Source organism: Topomyia yanbarensis, chromosome 3 (assembly GCF_030247195.1).
Source record: "Topomyia yanbarensis strain Yona2022 chromosome 3, ASM3024719v1, whole genome shotgun sequence".
Classification (NCBI taxonomy): Eukaryota; Metazoa; Arthropoda; class Insecta; order Diptera; family Culicidae; genus Topomyia; species Topomyia yanbarensis.
Window position 1 is genome coordinate 174,350,991 of NC_080672.1, and position 22,512 is coordinate 174,373,502.

Here is a 22,512-nt window from a genome sequence, read left to right on the forward strand (position 1 = left end):
AAACCAACCTTACAACAACCACGATTCAGCAAACATTGATGTCTTGTGAGGAATCATTCTCGATGGCAGCAATTTATTCAATTCGTTGAGGCCTCGCATTTTTTTCAAATTTTAAGGATTTCTATACCTTTTATTTATAAAAAAACGTAAAAAAAATCAAAACTGTGAAGTTTTAAATATAAGTCAATTTCTCTCTCTCTCTCTCTCTCTCTCTCTCTCTCTCTCTCTCTGCAGTGCTATTCGGCGTTTGCTGGTCAAATGAATTAATGTTGTCTGTGCGGTAAACAATAGCGCCTTCCGTATCGCTTCTCCCCAGAGTTGTCAAATGGTTTTGTATGATATCGCTTCAGCTTTGAATAAAAAATCAGTATTTATTGGTACTAAGTTTACCTATGCAAATCAGAGGTAATTAATAATGGTGATGCAAAACTAATTGAAATGAGTTCTAAATTGCATCGATTGCTAATTCTGATCACTAACTGCAAATCAAAGACTCTTTGACCACATTGAGAACCATTGAAAAGTTGCCGAAATTATATTCACACCTGTTTGCCATATATTGCTGACTCGATTCTCATAATCTTAGTCCTAAACGAAGGGTACAGTATTCACATTGATTGCTATCGAATGTCATTTAAACGAAGTATTTCTTCCGGAGTTATGGGTAAAAAGAACCGATCACACGTGACTTTCCCATATAAACATTTTTGCTTTTCTTCTATAGCAAGGTTATGCAATCACTCTGAAAATCGACAGTTTTTAACAGAGGCCCGGAGAGATCGAAACTCTTTTTTCCCGGGAATCCCGAGATTTTTGCCTTTTCCGGGAATTTATTTTAACTACTTCCCGGGATTCGGGAATCCCGGGAAAAGGATTTTTCTTTTTTTACAAAAGATTCATTTTCTCCAATAGAATTTCTGCTGATAATATCTCGATATGGACGTTTTGAAGTCGATGGATAGATCAATTGTACGCTGTCAACTGGTTCAAACAATATTTGATGCCGATTTTGAACTTTTGTGCAAATGTAACAATCCACATGACAAATTAGAGAAGTTTCAAGATCATTCAAGGACCATTTATTTCAGTATATCGAGTTTTCATCTACGATTCCTAGAATAATGCAAAATGTACTAGTAAATTATCAGAAAACAAAATATTATAAGTCGATAAATAGTATTACAAGTACCACATTATTTGATTTATACGATACGGAAAATACATGAAAACAATTATCTGTTGTCGATTCTACTACTATTCGTTTGTTCTACCATATAATTTTTGGCGATCTCTTCTCTTAGTTTTAGAGCCAAAATTAATCCGGACAATGCTAACTGAAATCGGATGTGAATGAGTTGTGGATTCATTCTACTACTGTCCAATATATTGGGCCTGATATTACACTATGACAATCGTCGAAATAGTTGCAATATGCCAATAAAATACATTTACAATTTGGATTTTATTATTGACAAGACTTACAATACTATATGGTTATATTGTTCGGTTCAGTGTTATTCTTAGCTTGTAAAATACGAGCAGTATCTACAATATTCCTTATCTGATAAAACTAAACACAGTCGAAATCCTACTACGGAGTACACTTTTTTACTTTCAATAAATATTTTACTTCGCTAGTAGACAATCGAGTCTTCTGAGCGGGGAAATCCGCTTGAGGTTCATTATTTTGTGACCCTCACATTCCATGCAGTAAGAACGAACGTTTCTTTGTTATATTGTATCTTATGGTGCGAATTATTGTTGGGTAGGTGTTTTCTTATAGATTACACGTTATTGATTTTGTGTTGCACTCGTTTATTGGGAGGTTTAATATTCAGATGCAATTATACTACCAATCCAGTTTGTTAGCAAACAATCCCAATGGCTTTCCACTGTCCTAATGTAACTCACCACACTATGCAAACAAACACCCGGAACAGCTGAATCATTCTATTGAATTCCCTTACTTGTAATTTCCACAATTTTGAAAAGAAGCTAAGAAATACTATCCAAATGAAAAATACATAGTATGAACTGAGTGATAACGTACACGCAGGCATTGTATTTATCACTCGTATGAGTAAATGCGTCCGGATAATTTGCTACTGCGAAAATAAAAACTCACATTTTCACACGAAAAGTTATTGGCACTCACACAACATCTCCGGATAAATACAACGTGTTATTTCTCCGGATAAATAAAACCGCCGGAGAATGAGCGAATGAGTTTATCACGGTATTCTTTTTGCGCTCGCTGCCTTGCTACCGTTATTCCAAAACACGAAAAAATAAGTCTGTCGTACTTCTTTGCCGCTTTTCTGTGAAATTAAGTTCATATTTTGAGACTTTCATTGATTTTCACGAAATTAAAATATTATCACCTTTTAAAATTAAAATACAGCAAAATCCATCGGTCTTCAAAAACATACACAGGAAATGAAAAAAAACTCTTTTTTTATGAAAATAGAAACTATATATTTTTCAATGGTTATTCTGCAATCCCGGGATTAGCCGGGATTTTTTTTATTTCCCGAATCCCGGGAAATGGAAGCTCTACATTCGACTCACTTCCTTGAGTTCAGCTAACGTACGTGTGCGTATGTGTGTGTACATGTGTGTATGTATGTGACCTACAATTGTTCACCAATTACTCGGAGATGACCGAACCGATTTTCTCAATCTGAGACTATCAAATGAATGGTATAGGTTGCTATTAAACCCACCACCCCATCCATCTCCTACGGACCCATAACATTTTCATTCCCATCGCCTTCAGTCACCAGGCATACCAAAATAAGCTGAGGTGGTGGCTTTGGGTTGCAGATTTTTATGTGTTCTAATGTAAAAGACATTTCCATACTTATATTGACCATAACCAGCCATGGAATCATAATTTGGAAAAATGAGAAAAGCAGAATTGCACCACTAAACAGGTTTTTGGAGCTAGCGTCAATCCAGCGTTAGCTTAGTCCTGCTACTTTTTTTATTTCGATTATGGAGGTTTTCACCTTAAAATCATTCGCCTATTCGGGTTAAAAAATCTCTTATGAAAAATTTCTAACCCTATGTTCGGGGTCGGGACCCAGGTGCGGTACGTACAAGGCAATCGATTTACCAACTACGCTACGCCCACCCCCTTCCTATTACTAATTTAGTGTCGGATTCTGATGAGACGAAGTCGACACGCAAATTGCTTAACTAAATTGGGTGAAAATCTGTTAACTTATCAATATGTGAGCTATTGAACAAACAGTGTAAGTGGTTACAAAACGATCTCAAAAAGTGCTATGCTCGTTAATCGGGATCATATTTAATTTTTCCTCCAGCCAATCTAATGTATATATTTTGTATTCTTTCAGAAATAAACAGGTTTATAAATTGTGACTTGAACTACTAGTAATTCAAATCAGTACTGTATTTATGCGTATAAATGTGCTAATTCTGTATCAATCATTTAATTCTACTAATGGTATATAAACTAATGTATATATTGGCTTTGCGAATTTATATCTGAAACCGTACCTACGGTCTATAGCATGTACGGCAGCTAAATTGCCTTCCCCTATACAAGAAGTTTGATGAAAATTTAAGGAAATCCATATCCGTTCAATGTTAATTATTGTTGCATCATTTAAATTCAATAGTTATACCAATTGATATGGAAAATTCATATGTGACCGCACGCTTCCACCCGTTGCATAGAAACCAGAATTCCGATCAACATAAAATCCAATAGCAGTCAATAGTGATTCTGTCATTTGAGACTAAGTCTATGAAAATGAAGTTGGTCAATTCTGAGTAACAGATGTGGATTCAATTTAGGAACTGAGCCACTTTCCCAAAGTTTTCGGTTCCGTCAGAGGTGTCCAAAATGGTCAATTTAAAATTATCAATTTATTCGAACCTTTCCTAGCTATCCACGTCATAAGAGTTGTCAAGATAAAGTTTCAAAATATCCGTAAATTTTCATATAGGTATGTTTGCAAATCACACCTTTTTGGTGTTGAGATTTTTTTGAAAATCTTGAATATTCCAAACCCCACTCCTGATGGGGATCGGCTATTTATGATACATTTATTTTGTTGACCATATGACTATTATTGAGTGTGATCCGTTTACCTCGATTATGTCCCAAAGAAGCAACCATTAATCGGAATTCTGTTCAAGCAGTTCCTCTCAATGTATCAAATATTCCCAACGAGAGGGGAAAACTTTCCAGTCTAACCATGCTCTGTAGCCATGGCAAATCCGCGACAAAGCCTCCGGACAAGTTTGCCCCCACAAGGAACATCAGACTATGGCGGCTGGCAGCAAAAACTGTGCCAGCGATGGGAGAGGAGGAAAACCATTCATTTTGCGATCAAAACGAAAGCTGGCTTCCCAATAATTACATCCTTCGTATCGTATCTACCAACTACCGTATTGGCTCTTAGTGTTGTTGCAGTTCCTGTCCAGGCTGGTGGAGAATGGAGTAGAAGTTCAACTGGGAAACTTGCCCCAAGCAACAAAATTCATCCACCTTTTTTCGAAGGGGAGGGAAGGAAGCAGATTCAAAGTTGAAGCACTTCTTATCTTCCGTAGCATTGGATGCCCGATGCCCGTCGTCGACACCGCCGTGGTTGATGGGTTTTTATGCTGCCCAACAGAATCTGACCAGCACGAACATTTCGATGAATGGGGCTGGGCGCGCAATTTTGAACCCTGAAAGCCGCTATTTCCTTCGCAATCAGATGAAAGAGTAGGGGAGTTGTGCTTCAACTAAAAGTGAGTACGGGGGAAAGAACATAGTATGGCCAAATGAAGAAAGAACCAGCAAGAATGGAAGGTCCGTCAGGATATGGAAAGATTACCTTGGGATAGCCAAAATGGGCGGTATTATTGCAAATTGAAATAAAAATGAAGGTGAATATTCTGAGCAAAAACAGTACAACAGCTTAGATCAACAGAATAATAACCTGCTGGTTTTAATCCTAGCGGGAAAATATGGTACAACACACAGTTTCTCAAAGTCGCACATTGCCGTGTAGCTTCCAATGCTAGGAGGGTTCGAAAGTGGGATAAACTGTTACATATAAATCAATTAGGCAGAAACGTTTGAAGTTGTGAAGCCATACATCAAACGGTTAGGATGACGCGGTGTAAGATGTTACTATGGAAATTCAATAAATCAAAAATATTTTTTTCTTTATAGTAGAAATATTCATGAGTCTAATGGAGTTTTTCATTGAAAAACTCCGGGGCGGTGTATTGCATTGGTGTTGCATTTTCTAGCAGAAGAGCAGGCCACTAGACGTGTTTCATTCCCACTTCTGCAAGAAAGTGCAAAACCAGTGCAATCCACTACCCCGGTGTTTTTCAATGAAAAACGACATAAGAGAGTAATGGAATTCTATGAAAAACCACTAGTACATTGACGTCATTGGCAGTCACGAAGGGGGAGTCGTTTGATTCGTCGCTCAAATTAAAGCCAGAGTAGTAATAGCTGAAAACTGGGAAGCGGTTGGGGTTTAAAGCATACTAAAGCACAGGTTTTCAAACTTAAGGATTATAATTATCCCTAACGTTATCTTTAATTGTAAGCCTTATGAAATGCAAATACTAAAAACGCTTCAATTAACTAACTTATATAACAATAAAATCAAAAAGCTTTCCCGAGTGTCATGACATGGTGAGGAGCTTTTTGTTGTCACAAGACAGCACAACTCGTTCCATTAAGAAATTGGCACTTGTCATAATCATGTTTTGCTGTACCTCAGTAACCAAGCAGAATTCAATATGTTGAAAACGCCATTTTGCAATGTTATATAATTTAAAATCCATAAATGCCATGTTACTGGATGTTAACTTACATTTCATTGCAAAATGGCGTTTCAGCATATTGAATTCTGCTTGGTTACAGACATACAGCAAAACATCTAACTCAGTTTACCCCAAAACGGTGTTTGTCATAAGAGATGACAACAGCAACGATTTACGATCTATATTTGAGTTCTGAATTAGATTTTATAAACAGTTGTGCTATGACCTCCCCTATACAGTTGTGCACTTTGAAAGTGAAGACAAGTTTAGTTTGAAAGTTTAGTACTTTCGAAGAAATTTATAACACCTGTGACGTAGCCAAGGGATGGGGGTGTGGGGGTTAGTTGGATTGAAAAAAAATGATGCTGACTAAAGTAATAAAATATAGTACAAAGTAATTTTGGAAGTAATTATATTGTCTGATCACTATATTGAGAACCTATGTTTTAAGCGCCATAGGACTTTTGGAAAATTGTGGGAATGAGATCTTGCAACTGATCTCTTAGTCGAGATCCCGTAGTTGTCAAATTACATCAATATCAAATAAAATAAAATAAATATCAAATAAAATAAAATAATTGCCTGAATTGTTTGGAGTGTTTTTTGAAGAGATGTAGATGCAGTTTTTCGAATCAGAAGCTAAGTTTGAATAGTTAAAGCCCAAATAAACAAACAAACAAACAACTAAGTTTGAATAGGTTGACTGTCTATAAAACAAAAACTTACTCACCGCAAAATTCAATAATTTAAAAATTTATTAAAAATGTATTTTTTAAGAATGCCTAGAATGGAGACAAAAATTCACTACGATGAATAATGAGAATAATATTTCGGAAAGCAGTTGGAAAATTATGGTATATAATTGAGTGCTGAATTGAATGGCGTAATAAAATTTCAAGCTGTGGGCTTTAATAGTGGAGAAATACAAAATAAATGCTCAAAAACTTTTTTAAAGGAGCGATCAAATTCATTCGAAACTGCCTACTTTGAGCGTTTAGTATCATTGAAGAATTTTCTAACGTAAAACAAAATATCGTTTGTTAAAAATTTTTTAGCGGGGTTTCCTGAGTCTCTGAAGCTTACAATATAAAGTTATATTGAAGTGAACTAGTTTTTTAGAAAATTTCCTAAATATTCGTGCTGCATTCATGTAACCATCATATTTCCAACAAAGTTGTTTAAAATGGCATTATCAACCACTTTGCTTAAGACACTAAGTCTCTTACTAGTTTTGAAGAGTTATTATCGATAATTACTTCTATGAGAATTATGGTAATCATTGAAATTATTATGCATATCAAAAGAAGCGCTTTTTATGCTGAAAAACTTTTTCGAAATGCCTAAATTTTCAAAATTGATTGTTTCGAAATTATGCAATCTTGGCTTTTTGAAAAGTTTTAGAATATTCATTTTATTTAAAAATGACTGTTTCTCTTTGTGTGTAGTCTGACATTGCATCTTTTTATGGTGCTACGTCAAGCATCTCGTCTACTCTGATAAATAATAAACGATTTATGAGCTAGAGGTTAACGTTGAATGCGTTGTTCATGAAATTTCTTCAGTCGTTCTCGAGAAAATGACCATAAGTCAACAAAATAGGATCGACGGAATGGGATTTGCAAAACAAAGTCGCTATTGACATTTGCCTGAAATTATTTTAAAACATTAAGTTGCATGTCATACGCTACCACAATAAACATATAACAATCGATGTCAACGATTATTTGTGTGTAATATTACTTGAGTAAAGCCATGTCAAGTGATCCTCGAATTTTTCGCAAAATCACCGATCTTCATGAGGTATATTTTATTGTATAGGGATTATGGTTATTAGCTTTTGGCATAAATATTTCGTTACAATTCCTTTTTTTCTTTAAGATATTAACCCTTAAACTTTATTTCATGATAAAATTGAAAATTTTATATCTCAAAAACTACTAAATATAATTCAATGAATTTTTGCACACTTATGGAATGATATTTGCACTATCTTATAAAAATGTTTTTGCTTTATAATTGTGTGAATAACGGTACTTTGCATCTGTTTAAAATTTTCAATTGTATTTTTTCTTGTGTTCTTCACGCTAAAAATTCTCAAAACTTATGCCAAATTATGCAAAAATCTTTCACCTTCAATAATCTGTATTGATAATTTTTCATTTTTGTTCCTATCAGGAGTTATGGAGGATTTTGTAACAGTGCGCTCTTTCAACGCACGTCCCACTTTGATGCAACCCGCGAGAACGTACATATTGGCAACGCCGCACGTCGCAACGTCCTAATGCGCATCGCTTTGAAGGAGCGTATCTCATGTTCAAAATTGGCATCTCGGGATTAAAGCAAAAAGACAAGCTTTTCTTTATGGATAATTGAAAGTGATGTTTTCTGAGTAATCTGCATGCTCTTTAGCGTTATTATATTGTTCAAGAGTTATTTAATTTTCTGTCACTCAATACCTCGGACAAGTGCGCTCGGATGTTGCCAGCCGATGAGCAAAGTTAAGTAGTGGGCATGTTTTAACCTGCGTTGGCATATTTTTTCGCAAATTGCCATACTTCACCACGTTTTATTTTCAGTTGATTCTGTCTGAGAGGTAGCACGGTATATTGTGAATCTTTTCTTAAATCCACATAGCGACTTTTCAGCCATGCGCCATCGGGTCGCGCGTTAAATTACGCGCTCATTTAATTTGCATCAGTGCGAGTTAGAAAACGTTTTGACGTTCGTTTTTGTTTCGATCGCACTTAGGTGTTACCTATATAGAGACAACTCGACGAAGTGCTATATTATCTCAAGATAGACAATATTTGCTCAAAACATTCGATTGATTTATGTTTTAAATATGGGTCGATCACACGAATGATGTATTGCGTTAAAAAAATTTCATAAATATGTTGGTCATATCTTGTTTTTGTGGCATCCATGTGGAGTGAAAAATTTAAAAATTATTTTGGTCAACACATGTGTAGCATATGTCGTAATGGGCGCAAAAAATACAACGAAAATATGGACATGAACAAAACACAATTTTCCTTAAATTTTCAATTTTACATCCCATGTTTATAGTAATGGGTTCCTCTATAACGCGTTTAAAATATAGGAAAATTTACACGTTTAATTTTTCTTCTTATAGTGTTTGCCAAAGTAATTGAACTGGAATATTCGATGACTAAACCGGTACATGCGGAAAACTGTAACGATGATTTTGAAATAAAGATCGTTGATGATTAATTGAAATTCGACAAAAATAAATAATATCTTACAAGAACTTGAAGAACCACCATTTAACAGGATTAACAGAAGCAATAGAACCCCAACATCAATGCGATTGAACAACAGATTTTAGATAAACTTTTTTCAAAAGACGCATCGTTGTTAAAAGGTGAAAATAATATAAGAAATGTAAAAACGTGAAATAAAATGCTGTTGACATAAGATTTTCCACTTTCATATATTAATGTTGTAGACTAAAAAAGAATTTGGATATAACGTAGATGTATTTTGACTAACAAAAGTGTTTTTAAAGATGTTAATTGTTAGTAGCGTTAAATTATAATAATAAAAAATATATTAAACAACTATAATTTTTGTTCAGTCAAAAGAATTTAACGCATCTCAAAATATCCGGAAAAAATCACCTTCGATAATTCGTATTGAAAAGTTTGCCCTTTTGCGCTAATCGAGAGATATGGTTTTCTTTTAGTCATGCGATGCGCACTTCCCACACGATGCGCTTTCTGACGTAGTGACGTGCGACGTTGCCAATATGAACGTTCTCGCGGGCTGTATCAAAGTGGGCCGTGCGTTGAAACAGCGCACTGTTACAAAATCCTCCATAACTCTCGATAGGAACAAAAATGAAAAATTATCAATACAGATTATTAAAGGTGAAAGATTGCCGCATAACTTGACATAAGTTTTGAAAATTTTTAGCGTAAAGAACACAAGAAAAAATACAATTGGAAACTTTAAATAGATGCAAAATACCGTTATTCACACAATTATAAAGTAAAAATATTTTTATAAGATAGTACAAATATCATTCCATAAGTGTGCAAAAATTCGTTGAATTATCTTCAGTAGTTTTTGAGATATAAAATTTTCAATTTTATCATGCAATAAAGTTTAAGGGTTAATATCTTAAAGAAAAAAAAGAATTTTAACGAAATATTTATACCAAAAGCTATTCACCATAATCCCTATACAATAAAATATACCTCATGAAGATCGGCGATTTTGCGAAAAATTCGAGGATCACTTGACATGGCTTTACTCACTTTTAAAACAATGATATAATCACAATTTAGTAAGTTTTTCAGTGACAGTTAACTGGGTCATCGTGCCTTGAGGTTGTTTCTGTTTTATCGATTTGTTCTCAGGTAGTAAAGCATAAACTTTTTACAGATCCATAAACATGTGCAGCGGCTTCTTTGGTACGGTGCAGTTCCATCGCAGATTTAAGCTGCGAGAGAAAAAGCGGTTCCCGTTCCCAACGCTTTACTCATGTGTGTGGCATCATCATAATAGGCCGGTTCTTGCGTTTATGCGATCAGCTCCCATCACTAATCTCATTAAGTGTAAAGTGCGTGTAAGTAGTAATAAAAACAGAAATAAAATGATAAAGACGACACAGTCATGGCGATACACTTTGATATCGATTTATAAATCTTTGATTTTTTTATGATTGTATTATACCCGTCACATTTCATTCAAGCTTTTCTGCCTGATCAGTCGACAGTCAGTCCGTCAGCCGACAGTTCCAATATTCCGTGACTTTCGACGGCTGTATAGGGGAGGTCATAGCAAAACGGAATCCGCAAAAAAGAAATAAAATATCATATTTTCCATTCAAAATCATCATGATTGTTTATGTGGAAGGATGAGCATATTTATTGCTAATTGACGAATTTCTTTTTTAAGTCACTTTACTTTGGTTTCCCCTACACGTGGGATGTTGTACGATTGCGACGACGAGTGATTATGTTCCAGCATAAGGTAATAACAGAATCCGACATCCAAAGCTTATATGCGCTCGTTTATGTTTATTTTGATGCCTGTCATAAAAACCTCTCCACGAATCTCTATAAAAATTATTTTTATGATCGATATGTTCGGATTTTCGCTTCCTTTTTTCGGCGACCAGCGAGCATTGCGATGAATTTTTTCGATGTTGTTCCGAAATCAAACCCGCAAGACTTTAACGCTAATGTTGCCGCTCGTTTTTGGTGTTGTCAGGTGAAATTTCATGACTTAAATAAAACATATCGTCGCTGTTGTGCTATCTTATGACAAACGCCATTTTGGGGTAAACTGAGGTAGATATGCCAAATCATTTGTCTAAACAATCTCTACAAAGTGGCGTTTTCAGAATTTTGGCATTCTGCTTGGTTACTTAGATAGAGCCAGAAACGTGCTGAGAAATTGTAACCTTTTTACTTCAAATGACTGTGTCAATTGGATCAAGTTATCTTGATGCATAATATGTTTTTATGTGTAAAATTATCTGAGAAACACAATGGCATCATCACTTTCAAAACAAATTCTAGACTCATTTCCTTCAAAATGCATCTTACCGTTTGTTTATAGACCAAATGAAGACAATATAAGTAAAAGTAAATTATTGATGATTTTTTTCAATGAAAAATTTTCCGTGCACGATTATGACAGGGTGCGCGACGTTGGGCATAAATATGTTAGGCATAAGTACGTTAAGCATACGTACGTTAGGCATAAATACGATAGGCATAATGGACGTTAGGCATAATGGACGATAGGCATAATTCACAAAAATATAAAAATAATCGCAAGGCTTTCGTTTTTATAGAGATTTCGCTTGTTTTTTCAGGTTAGCAAAAAAGGACGCTTTGCTATACCGTACCTTCGAATAACTTTAGCGAGAGACTCCAAAATGAAAAATACCATGCGAGATATTTAACCCTTGCAAGTGTAATTTTTTTTCTGTAGAGGAGATGAAGAAAATATCCCTTTATTTAAGTGAACAGTTTTGGTACTAGCACATTTCAAGCCTCTTCAGCACATTTCAAGCCTCTTAGATTTATTACTAATACAGTCGCATCCAAATATTAAAAAAAAAACTAAATAATGAACAGACATTAACTTTTGGATCCATGTACAGGATCAACATTAGGCTACGGATTCTACGTTTACGATGATACCTTTTTCGTTTCGGTAACTCGTCACAGTACAGGATTAAACTTTCTCTAATATCAAAGAGATTCCGTAGTTCTATTTGTGATGGCCTTGAGAATACAATTATTGTGCTTAAGAATATGGGAGACAATCAATATAGAACCAGCAATATTCGTATATTCGTTGAATGAATAATAAAATGCATCATTCTTTCTTTCATAAGCTGTTCTTCAAGGTTATGTATTTTTTCTAGGAGAATTTCATCTTGCATGCATGAAAAACTAATCTAAGTTAACCCTTACATGCCCAACTTTTTGTAGTGTTCATAAAGTTCAAGAAACACGAAAAATCCGCTTTGAAAGATGCTTCTTTCGCAGTGCTGGAAGCTGCTCAATATTTACCTTCCGGTGCTCAACACAAATCTCCTAGAAAATTTTCAATATTCTATATTCTAGGAAAAGATAGTCGAAGCCGGTCCAAATTCATGCGTGTTATCAGTTTTCAACAATAATAAACAATAAACAATATTTTATTTATCAACACTAACTGTAAATATCTCTGGTAGTACGGCTCCAGCAGAGTTATATCGGACTAATAGAAATAACGTCAGTTCTAAGTTCTAATAGTACCAGTTACTGATCTTACTTGTTTTTTGAGTAAATTCTGCCTAAATAAAAAGTTTTAGCAGTTTAAAAATGTTGTTTACTAAAATAATGGCATGAAGGGGTTGATGTGCGTTATCCATACGTTAATACAAAATAGACTGATTTTAAACAAGAGTATTAGCCCATTTTAGAGATGTGCAATTTTCTTATTCATTCATTCGATGTGCATTCGTTCTACATCTTTTATTTGAGTTAAGCTTTTTTAAGGTATTTACTATAGAATAAAATGTTGATCGAGCTCTATCAGCTTCCAGAGTAATTCTACAACATCAAAAAATTTCAAACATTTGCGCTCTTACAACCCGATGCTGTCACCACCAAAAAATTATTTTCGTAAAGGATACTTAAACATGATAATTTATGCCTAACGTCCATTATGATAATCGTCTATTATGCCAAACGTCCATTATGCCTAACGTATATTATGCCAAACGTCTTTATGCCTAACGTCCATTATGCCTAACGTACGTATGCCAAAGTTCCGTATGCCTAACGTATTCATGCCTAATGGGGTACACCCATTATGACACGCCATCAAGCACGCCATACAATTTTTGTCATCAATACACACCTATGACGCGTATGAGTGCAACTTTTGTTTACATTTATTGTAAAAACTCACAACATAGTCAACCGATCTTCTTAATATTTGAGAGATTAAGGCGTTATATACAAAGATGTGGCGAAAAAGTGAGCTAAGTTCGTGATTTTTTAAAAGTGTTTTATGCAAATTTTATTTGAAAAAGCGAAAGACAGTTCGTTAGTACTACTATCAAAGTTCGAAAAAAACCGATTGAATTAAAAAAATATTCAAGGTTGGTGAAGTTATGGCCTATCCCCCGAAACGTGTTTTTTTTAGCAGAGGTTTGCGGTGAACGCTCTCCAAGCCGAACCGCTCAACAAAAATAAAAAAAAATAAAAAGATTATTGAAGAAAAATGGATTATGGTATACTTGAATGGATCGGTTTCCCACACGGAAAGCCAAAAATCAGCTCTGCTGCTAATTCCAATTACTGTTTTTAGATTAGTTGATTTTAGGAAAAGATTCTAAAAAATAACTAACAATTTAGTTAAAATTCAGCTCAGATTTTTCTAAAAGATTTTTTGATTTCAGCAAAGTTGTTTAGTTAAATGAAATCCTAGACACAATACAGCAAAAGAAAAATTAAAAACGATATTTGCATTTTCAACTACGTATGTAGTCAAAATCAGAAGTTAGAATGATGTTTTTAACTGCATAGTTCTTAAATACAGCAGTTTTTTTTCTGAGCTGGAAATATTGGCTGGCAGAATCCAGCACGTAGGAAAACAACCATCTTTATTCGTTTTTGTAACTATAAAAATTGTTAAAAATAAAATAGTTGTTCATTAATGTAATGTCATTCATGTCAAGTATATCATACTGAAGTGATTTGTTGATTGCACCAACAAACTTGTTTCGAATATAAATACTGTTTTTATTGATGTTATGAAACTTTAACTCAATTTATCTTGTGCTATGAGTAAGCAGAGTTAACGTGTAGTGTAAGGACAATGTTCCAGTGTTTGCAAGTATACGCCAGTACACTTTCAATTGTCGTTTAAATAGATTGAAAATTTGCTGCAGATTCCATGGTAAGTACTAAGATAATAGCGGAAGATTTAAAAAAACACAAATTTAACCATTTCTTTAGCTGAAAAGTATACATCAGTTTGCTCGTTAAGTTTATTTTCTGAAAATGAGCTAACGTAGCGATTTGCTTCAGCTTTTGAAATATTTTTAAGTGCACTTAAACAAAATGGGAGTTGAAAACTGAATGAAAGCGGTTCGATGGCGTCCATACCTTTTGGGTTAAAACTAACTGTTGAAAACTAATGCCGCACAATCTTCGTCCGCGTTGTACTTCTCTATATTTGTGACGCTCACTCTAGTATTTTTCCAAGGAACTTCAACATATCCGAACGAGGTAAGCCAATGTTTCGAATTGTTGAATTTATACTGTTACTCCTTGAATAGTTCCGGAAATAATATATTTATATAGTTCATAAATTTAAGAGCGTAGTTGGCTCAAAACTGCAGTTAAAATGAATCAATAATCTTGCTTTAGTTTTGGAAGAGTATAATGTCATTGGTATAACAGCAAACTTGTGTCAATTTACATAAAAAATGTTTCCCCACCGAGTTAGAGTCGATTGAAATAAACCTCCTTCTCTACGATTCAATCAAACTTCTTCAATCTGTGTTGACATGGATTATCGAATTCCAATTAAAATATATAGTAGTTTTAACTAACATGGTCGTGAATGGTTACAAGTTTAGCCATTCAACCCGTTGAATCCAATGTTAACATATGAACAACCGGATTTGAATCCATCAAATATGTTGATGAGAATGCAGAAGTGAATGTATTTCACCCGGTACCTTCCAGTCATTTGGAAATACGTTACAGGCAATGGGATATGACGGAAGTACTTGATCAGACACCGAGGCTGGTATTTGTGCATACTGCTGAAATGTATTGAGCTGTACTACACACGAATTTTACGTTTTTTTTTATCCAACATAATGCACTCCGACGTGAGCTTTTTCGATTAGCGATTTACGCTTACAATCAATAAAGGTTGGATATATTGCTTCAGCAGACATACATCAATATTCAAAATACAGAAAGAATCGCAATGCCGTAAATGATAAAGGATCTTAAAACGAGCGAACTTTTACCGTGTTATGTAAACTGGAACTTCTGGAGCATTGCCGATATATTCCTGTATCTTTACCGTGTACAAGCATTCAATAGTGATTGCAAGACATTTTCCGAGGAAGCTATTCGAATTCAGTATTAGAAACCGATTTCATATCTATATTGCCAAGGTAACAGAATATCCATTCTCTGTTTATGCAGATGTCAGAATCACTTACCAAATCGAGAACTGCTTTCACCAAAATGGTTTCACTGGAATTAAAATATTGAGCCAAAAGTCTTGATTTTCCTTCCATATATTTTTAAAGAGGATTTCCGACCTCATTAGCAACAATTAGTGTTCTTTTTCTAGATAAAAGCCACATAAAGCATTAGCAGCTTTATTATCACAGCGCCACAGTGATCAAAAGTACTTACGGAAAATCAAATTATCTCCTGTTATTTACTTGGCGAAATGCTAGGAATACTGAAAGACAAAACAAAAACAGTACAAAATTTCGTCTGAAACTAAAGTCTTTGAATAACAAATCTAGACCTTTTATTCAAAACGACATAACTGCAACGAGTGACTCTTTGTTTAATTTCTCTTCTGTTAATAATTCGGTCGCTCTAACATTTATCCGTCAACTCTTTGCATAATATGCTAGTCAAAACCACCGTCTTTCGATCTGTACTGTAAAATAAGTGAAAAGTGCTATAGTGACGCTGTAAAAATCGAAAGAGAAAGTAAAAAAAGAGTCACTGAATGTAGATATGTCTTTTTGAAAAAACGCTCAAGAAATAGCATGTCAAAATAATAAGGCCGGAGTACACTAATTCCAGCTAAACGAAAAATACTATACATACCGTAAATGGAATATCTAACAAAAAGCACTAACCAAGTACCCAGCGAGTAAATATAATGTAAAGTATCCAAAAAGTAAATATGTGACAGAGAACAGACGTCCATCTCGAGCTTTTCACTAGTATAAAAAATAATGATCTGTTCAATGGTTAGTAGGTGAGTGTGACTGAAATGGCAGCTGATCATACAGAGATTTCGAAATGGCTGGTGTGGCGGCGCTATATATGCAAAAAAAACAAACAAAGCAAAGCGTAAGAAATATTATATATGAAATAGGAAATAATAAACTGGAAATCAGAAATAAGAAATGTATTGTATTGTAATGATTAATGGGGCTTTTAATCTCGATGGGTCATTCGCCCTATAAATACGAAATAGGAAATAGGAAAATGGAAAAAGGCAATAGGAAATAAGAAATCAGAAATAAGAAGAAATAATAAGAAATAAGAAACAAGAAACAAGAAACAAGAACCAAGAAACAAAAAACAAGAAACAAGAAACAAGAAACAAGAAACAAGAAACAAGAAACAAGAAACAAGAAACAAGAAACAAGAAACAAGAAACAAGAAACAAGAAACAAGAAACAAGAAACAAGAAACAAGAAACAAGAAACAAGAAACAAGAAACAAGAAACAAGAAACAAGAAACAAGAAACAAGAAACAAGAAACAAGAAACAAGAAACAAGAAACAAGAAACAAGAAACAAGAAACAAGAAACAAGAAACAAGAAACAAGAAACAAGAAACAAGAAACAAGAAACAAGAAACAAGAAACAAGAAACAAGAAACAAGAAACAAGAAACAAGAAACAAGAAACAAGAAACAAGAAACAAGAAACAAGAAACAAGAAACAAGAAACAAGAAACAAGAAACAAGAAACAAGAAACAAGAAACAAGAAACAAGAAACAAGAAACAAGAAACAAGAAACAAGAAACAAGAAACAAGAAACAAGAAACAAGAAACAAGAAACAAGAAACAAGAAACAAGAAACAAGAAACAAGAAACAAGAAACAAGAAACAAGAAACAAGAAACAAGAAACAAGAAACAAGAAACAAGAAACAAGAAACAAGAAACAAGAAACAAGAAACAAGAAACAAGAAACAAGAAACAAGAAACAAGAAACAAGAAACAAGAAACAAGAAACAAGAAACAAGAAACAAGAAACAAGAAACAAGAAACAAGAAACAAGAAACAAGAAACAAGAAACAAGAAACAAGAAACAAGAAACAAGAAACAAGAAACAAGAAACAAGAAACAAGAAACAAGAAACAAGAAACAAGAAACAAGAAACGAGAAACAAGAAACAAGAAACAAGAAACAAGAAACAAGAAACAAGAAACGAGAAACAAGAAACAAGAAACAAGAAACAAGAAACAAGAAACAAGAAACAAGAAACAAGAAATAAGAAACAAGAAATAAGAAACAAGAAACAAGAAACAAGAAACGAAAAACAAGAAACAAGAAATAAGAAATAGGAAATAAACTAATGATAGGCCTATCATATGTAACCATGATATTAAACCAAAAAGATTATTACTACTAGTGGTCGCATGTCGCTGATAACTTTGGTAATTTATCATCTCGCTCTTACATATGCTAGGTCCATTAGTTTCACACATATTGCACTGGATACAGAAATGTCAAAGTAATGGAATACAATGTGCTAGAGCGGGACCTCATGTTGCAGTCCTTGAATACATGAAGACACTAGCGCTATGGTCCCTCTAGTAGCTATAATCTCTTTTTATTAAACCATCAATGATAACAGCAGTATGCGCGCTCTCTAGTAGTTATGATCTCTTGGATTAACTCCCAATTAGGTGGAATGAAAGTCGCATGTAAGCGTCGTTATTTTGTGTAACCGGTACTTAACCAACATAAGTTTAGCATTCCCAGTTAAGCTCAGCCGGAAATGAACCGGAATTCTGGCTGGTTCCAGTTCGTACACGGGCTCCAGTGACACAACCGATTCTAGTTACACGCTCGTAAAAAGTTACTCAGATTCTGAGTACTTTTAACTCAGTTTTGAATGATGTTCGTAAACGTCAAAAATTGAGTTGTCATGTATAATATCTCTGAGTAACTCTGACTCTATTTTTGGGTATTACACAAGAAACCGTTTTGGAGTTACCAAACGGAAAAGCCGTTTCTCGCCAAGTTAAAAATTCCAAGCGTCATCCGCCATTTTCCATTAGTAGGTACACGCTCGTTTAGTTATCGCTCATCACTTTTTCACAAATAAAAATTTGTTCAAATATTTATAATAGTTGAAGCTAGAGTTGAAGTGTGTAAAATACATTTTAATTGAAAGAGTGGATTTGAACAACCAGCATGCAGAAGATTTCGGAAGAGGTGGATGCTGAAACTGCAATGAAGTTGCGAGGTAATATTCACGTTATATTATATATATATATATATATATATATATATATATATATATATATATATATATATATATATATATATATATATATATATATATATATATATATATATATATATATATATATATATATATATATATATATATATATATATATATATATATATATATATATATATATATATATATATATATATATATATATATATACTGGAAAAAAAAGTGTAAGGTTTCAGGTTTCTCATGCCATGTGCCAAATTGTGGGAAGATGATTCCTGGACACGTGGATGAATTGAAGGAACACTTCCGGTTGGTACACAATTTGAACACCAGCAAAGCAGCCGCTCAACCTTTCCTTTGTTCAGAATGTGGTTCACTGTACCAGAGGTTTAAGAGCTTGAAACGGCACATAGAGAGTGTTCATCCACTAATTACAGAAAATTCTACAAATATTTCATACGACCATGACGCTGTTGAACAAATTCAAAATAATCATCCGGAAAATATGCTCGTAGATGATGATTATCTGTTGAGAATAACGAATACTATATTCTTTAAAACGGCGCCGTCGTTGGATGAAATTACTAAGAAAATTAGTAAATTCGCCACAGATTTGCGAAAAGATGTATCTCTTCCCGAGACAAAAATCAAAAAGTTCTTACAGGTTACCTCGAATCTTATAGAAGATTACGAGTGTTACATGTTGAATCTATTCAGAGAATTTTTGAAATCGAAATCGATCCCATTAAACGATACCGACGCTTTGAAATTTATAAACGACGCATCTTTGGATGGAATTTTTGCAGACGTAGCTTCTCCAAAAGACAACCTAGCATATTTGTCTGGAGTTGCGGGTTGTGCTGTGCCAAACCCTAGGGAAGAAGTCTTGGGAAGAACTAGAATCACTAAAACTGTCCCCGCGATTACCAAACTAGGCAAAAGAAAAAGTGTACAAATAGTGAAAGACGTTGCTCACTATATTCCACTAACCAGCATTTTAGCACTGGTTATGAAGAATCCCGGAGCTCGCAAGATGATAGCAGAAGAAGCAGTGAATGACGATATCTTGTGCGGTTTCAAAGATGGTCAACGTTTCAAAACGCACCCGTTCCTGACACGGTTTCCCGATGCATTACGACTCTCGCTTCATCTGGACGATGTCGAATATCTGAACCCTTTGGGATCACGCAAATCAAAAAAAAAACTTACCAATTTCAGTGTTAAAATTGAGAATCTCCACCCCGCAATTAATTCATCCTCCAACAGGATATATCTAACGCTTACAGTTCGCTCAAGAGATGTAAAAAAATATGGCTACAATAACGTTATGAAACCGCTGATTCAAGATTTGCGTGAGCTTGAATCAGATGATGGTGTTGTAGTACAATATGGGAGTGAAAAGTTTACGATGAGGGCAGTTCTAGTGCATGTTTTGGAGGACACGCTGGCAATTCATGAAATTTTCGAGTTAATGGGGCCCCAATCAAGTCTATTCTGTAGAATGTGCTATGCGACGCGTACTGCACTTCATTGTGGAAACATTGGTGATACCTTCCCTCATCGCACTGAAGAAAGCATACAAGGTGATTTAAATGCTCTTCAAAGCGGAACTAAAACACCTTCACAATGCGGAATCATTCGAAAATCAGCACTGAATGAAGTTAAATATTTCAACATAGCGGAAAATAACACGTTTGATCCAATGCATGATCTTTTGGAAGGCGTCGTCATGGTCGTAATCAAATGTGTTTTGAACGAAGCTGTAAATATCCATAAAGTGATAACGATTAGTCAAGTCAACCAAATTATACAGCATTACGAATACGGTATAACTGAATCGGCTGATAAACCTACCGCTAATTTTACTTGCGAGAAGTTAAAAGCACGTGGACACGCTATTCCTCAGTCAGCTTCGCAATGTTGGCTTCTCCTTCGAGCATTCCCTTTTATGTTCAACCAGATTCTCGGATTTAATTCAAATTTATCATCATTGCTTAGAGCTCTCATGAAAATAACTTATTATAGTTTCTCCAATAAGCTAACATTGAATCAGATTAACGATCTGGAAAACGAAATCGAATGTTTTTACAAGTTGTTCAAATCCTGCTTCCCTGCCATCAACCCTACCAATAAATTCCATCACATCTCTCATTACCTCTACATAATTCGTCAGGATGGGCCAGTTGTTAATCATAGTTGCTTACGCTTCGAAGCGAAATTCAAGGAGTCGAAATCCCAAGCGAAGACATGCAACAATTTCATCAATTTAACAAACAGCTTTGCTAAGCGCCTGAATCTAGCACAGATAACCACTATTCTTGACCATTCATACGAAATTGGTACGGTAGATATCGTTTCGTCAAAGCACATACACAAAAAATCTCTAAGTAATTTACTCCTGATCCGGGATCTACCAGATTCAATCAAATATATAAACCATATGAAAATAAATAACACAAGCTTTCGGCCGGGACTGATAGCGAAATACCAAGTATGCAACGAAATGTCCTATGGTTTGATAATAGATATATTGCAATCGGATAATCAAATTGTTTGCCTAATACAGCATCTCGAATGCGAATATTGTTTACAATACAACAGTTACAAACTCAAAACTGACAGTCAAGTTATTCGCATATCACACAAGAACTTGCAAACGAAAAAAACATACAACTTATGGAGTATATACGGAGATTCAGAAGAAAACTACTATATAAGTTTGAAATATGTAGATAGTTAGTAGAGAAATAAACTTGGAAATAAATTTATAATAAAATAAACAACAATCAAGAAGGTAGTGCAAACAACTTGAGATGTCACTTTAAACCTTTATATATACTTATTCGCTCTTTTCAGCCCAAAAAATAAACGATCAGAACCTAGTTCTGCTCAACGATGCCGACCTAGTTGAAATGGGGATAATCGAAAAAGGATCCCGTCTAACAATTCTTAACATAATAAAAAACTATAGTTCTGAAGCTAATCCGACCAAAGATAAAATTGATGAGACTTCCACTAATGTTCAAAATTTGGTAAACTTTCTACTATAATTACTGTAAGCGCTTGTCGTACTATACATATTTAACGTTTTCAGATTAACCGTTCGACATTCGAAGATGACGCAAAATTCCGAATGAAAATTTTGTATCCAATTTTGGATCAAGGGATCGTACCAGATAAGGACGGTTTAAATCATCTTACACGAGTCGCATGCAAGCAAATGGAGACTCAAATAATGGACGGTCAAAGGCAAGTAGAAAGTTTTATTTGTTACTCTACTAGTGCATCAAACTATGAACACTCCTTAAAGTGTGATAGAATGAATTGTTTACATTGAACCGCACGAGTCTCTCCGCTAGAGCAACCTTGCGGCGAAATGCGCAATGCCTATACATATTTATAGGGCTTACGGCCAATTTCTTTATCCTCGCTTAAATTTTAAACCGGGTTCACCAGTACGTTTAAACCTGGTTAAGACGTTAGGCGAGAATGAAGAAATCGGCCCTTAGTAGTCCTTCGAGCAAATATGCAGGTGATCTAACACTGTCTATGAGCAGAGAAAAGCAATGCCTTTCGTTGTGAAGCTTCTATTTCAAAAAACATCGTAGTCAATCAGTATCATGCATTATTACTTCATTGAGCCTATGAAACTATGAAGTATGCATAGTAATGAAGCACGGCCAAACAACTTCACTTCTGATTATAAATATAAAGAAATGTATGAAACACAGTACAAACTGCTAGAGGAAACCACATAGTTATCAGTTCTTCGCATCCTGATTTCAATATTGACCATTCTTTACACATCTTCAATCTGGTTCGATTTATAAACTTCGGCATAAGAACGTACATGCGTCTTTGACGGTGGTACTTAGAAAGCGTAATTCGTCATGTTCCGGCACAAAATTATAAAGACGACCGACGACGACGAATTATAATAACTTAAACATTTAAACCAACAGAATTTAAAGGTATACAATTTCTGTTT

The 22,512-nt window shown here is 34.5% G+C and overlaps 1 protein-coding gene across 3 annotated transcripts in view; it reads right to left on the reverse strand.

Moving 5' to 3' along the window:
* Positions 1-22,512, reverse strand: part of LOC131686769 (LIM/homeobox protein Lhx5) — a 158,627-nt gene that overhangs the window by 15,558 nt on the left and 120,557 nt on the right. The gene's annotated exons all lie outside the window — the stretch shown is intronic.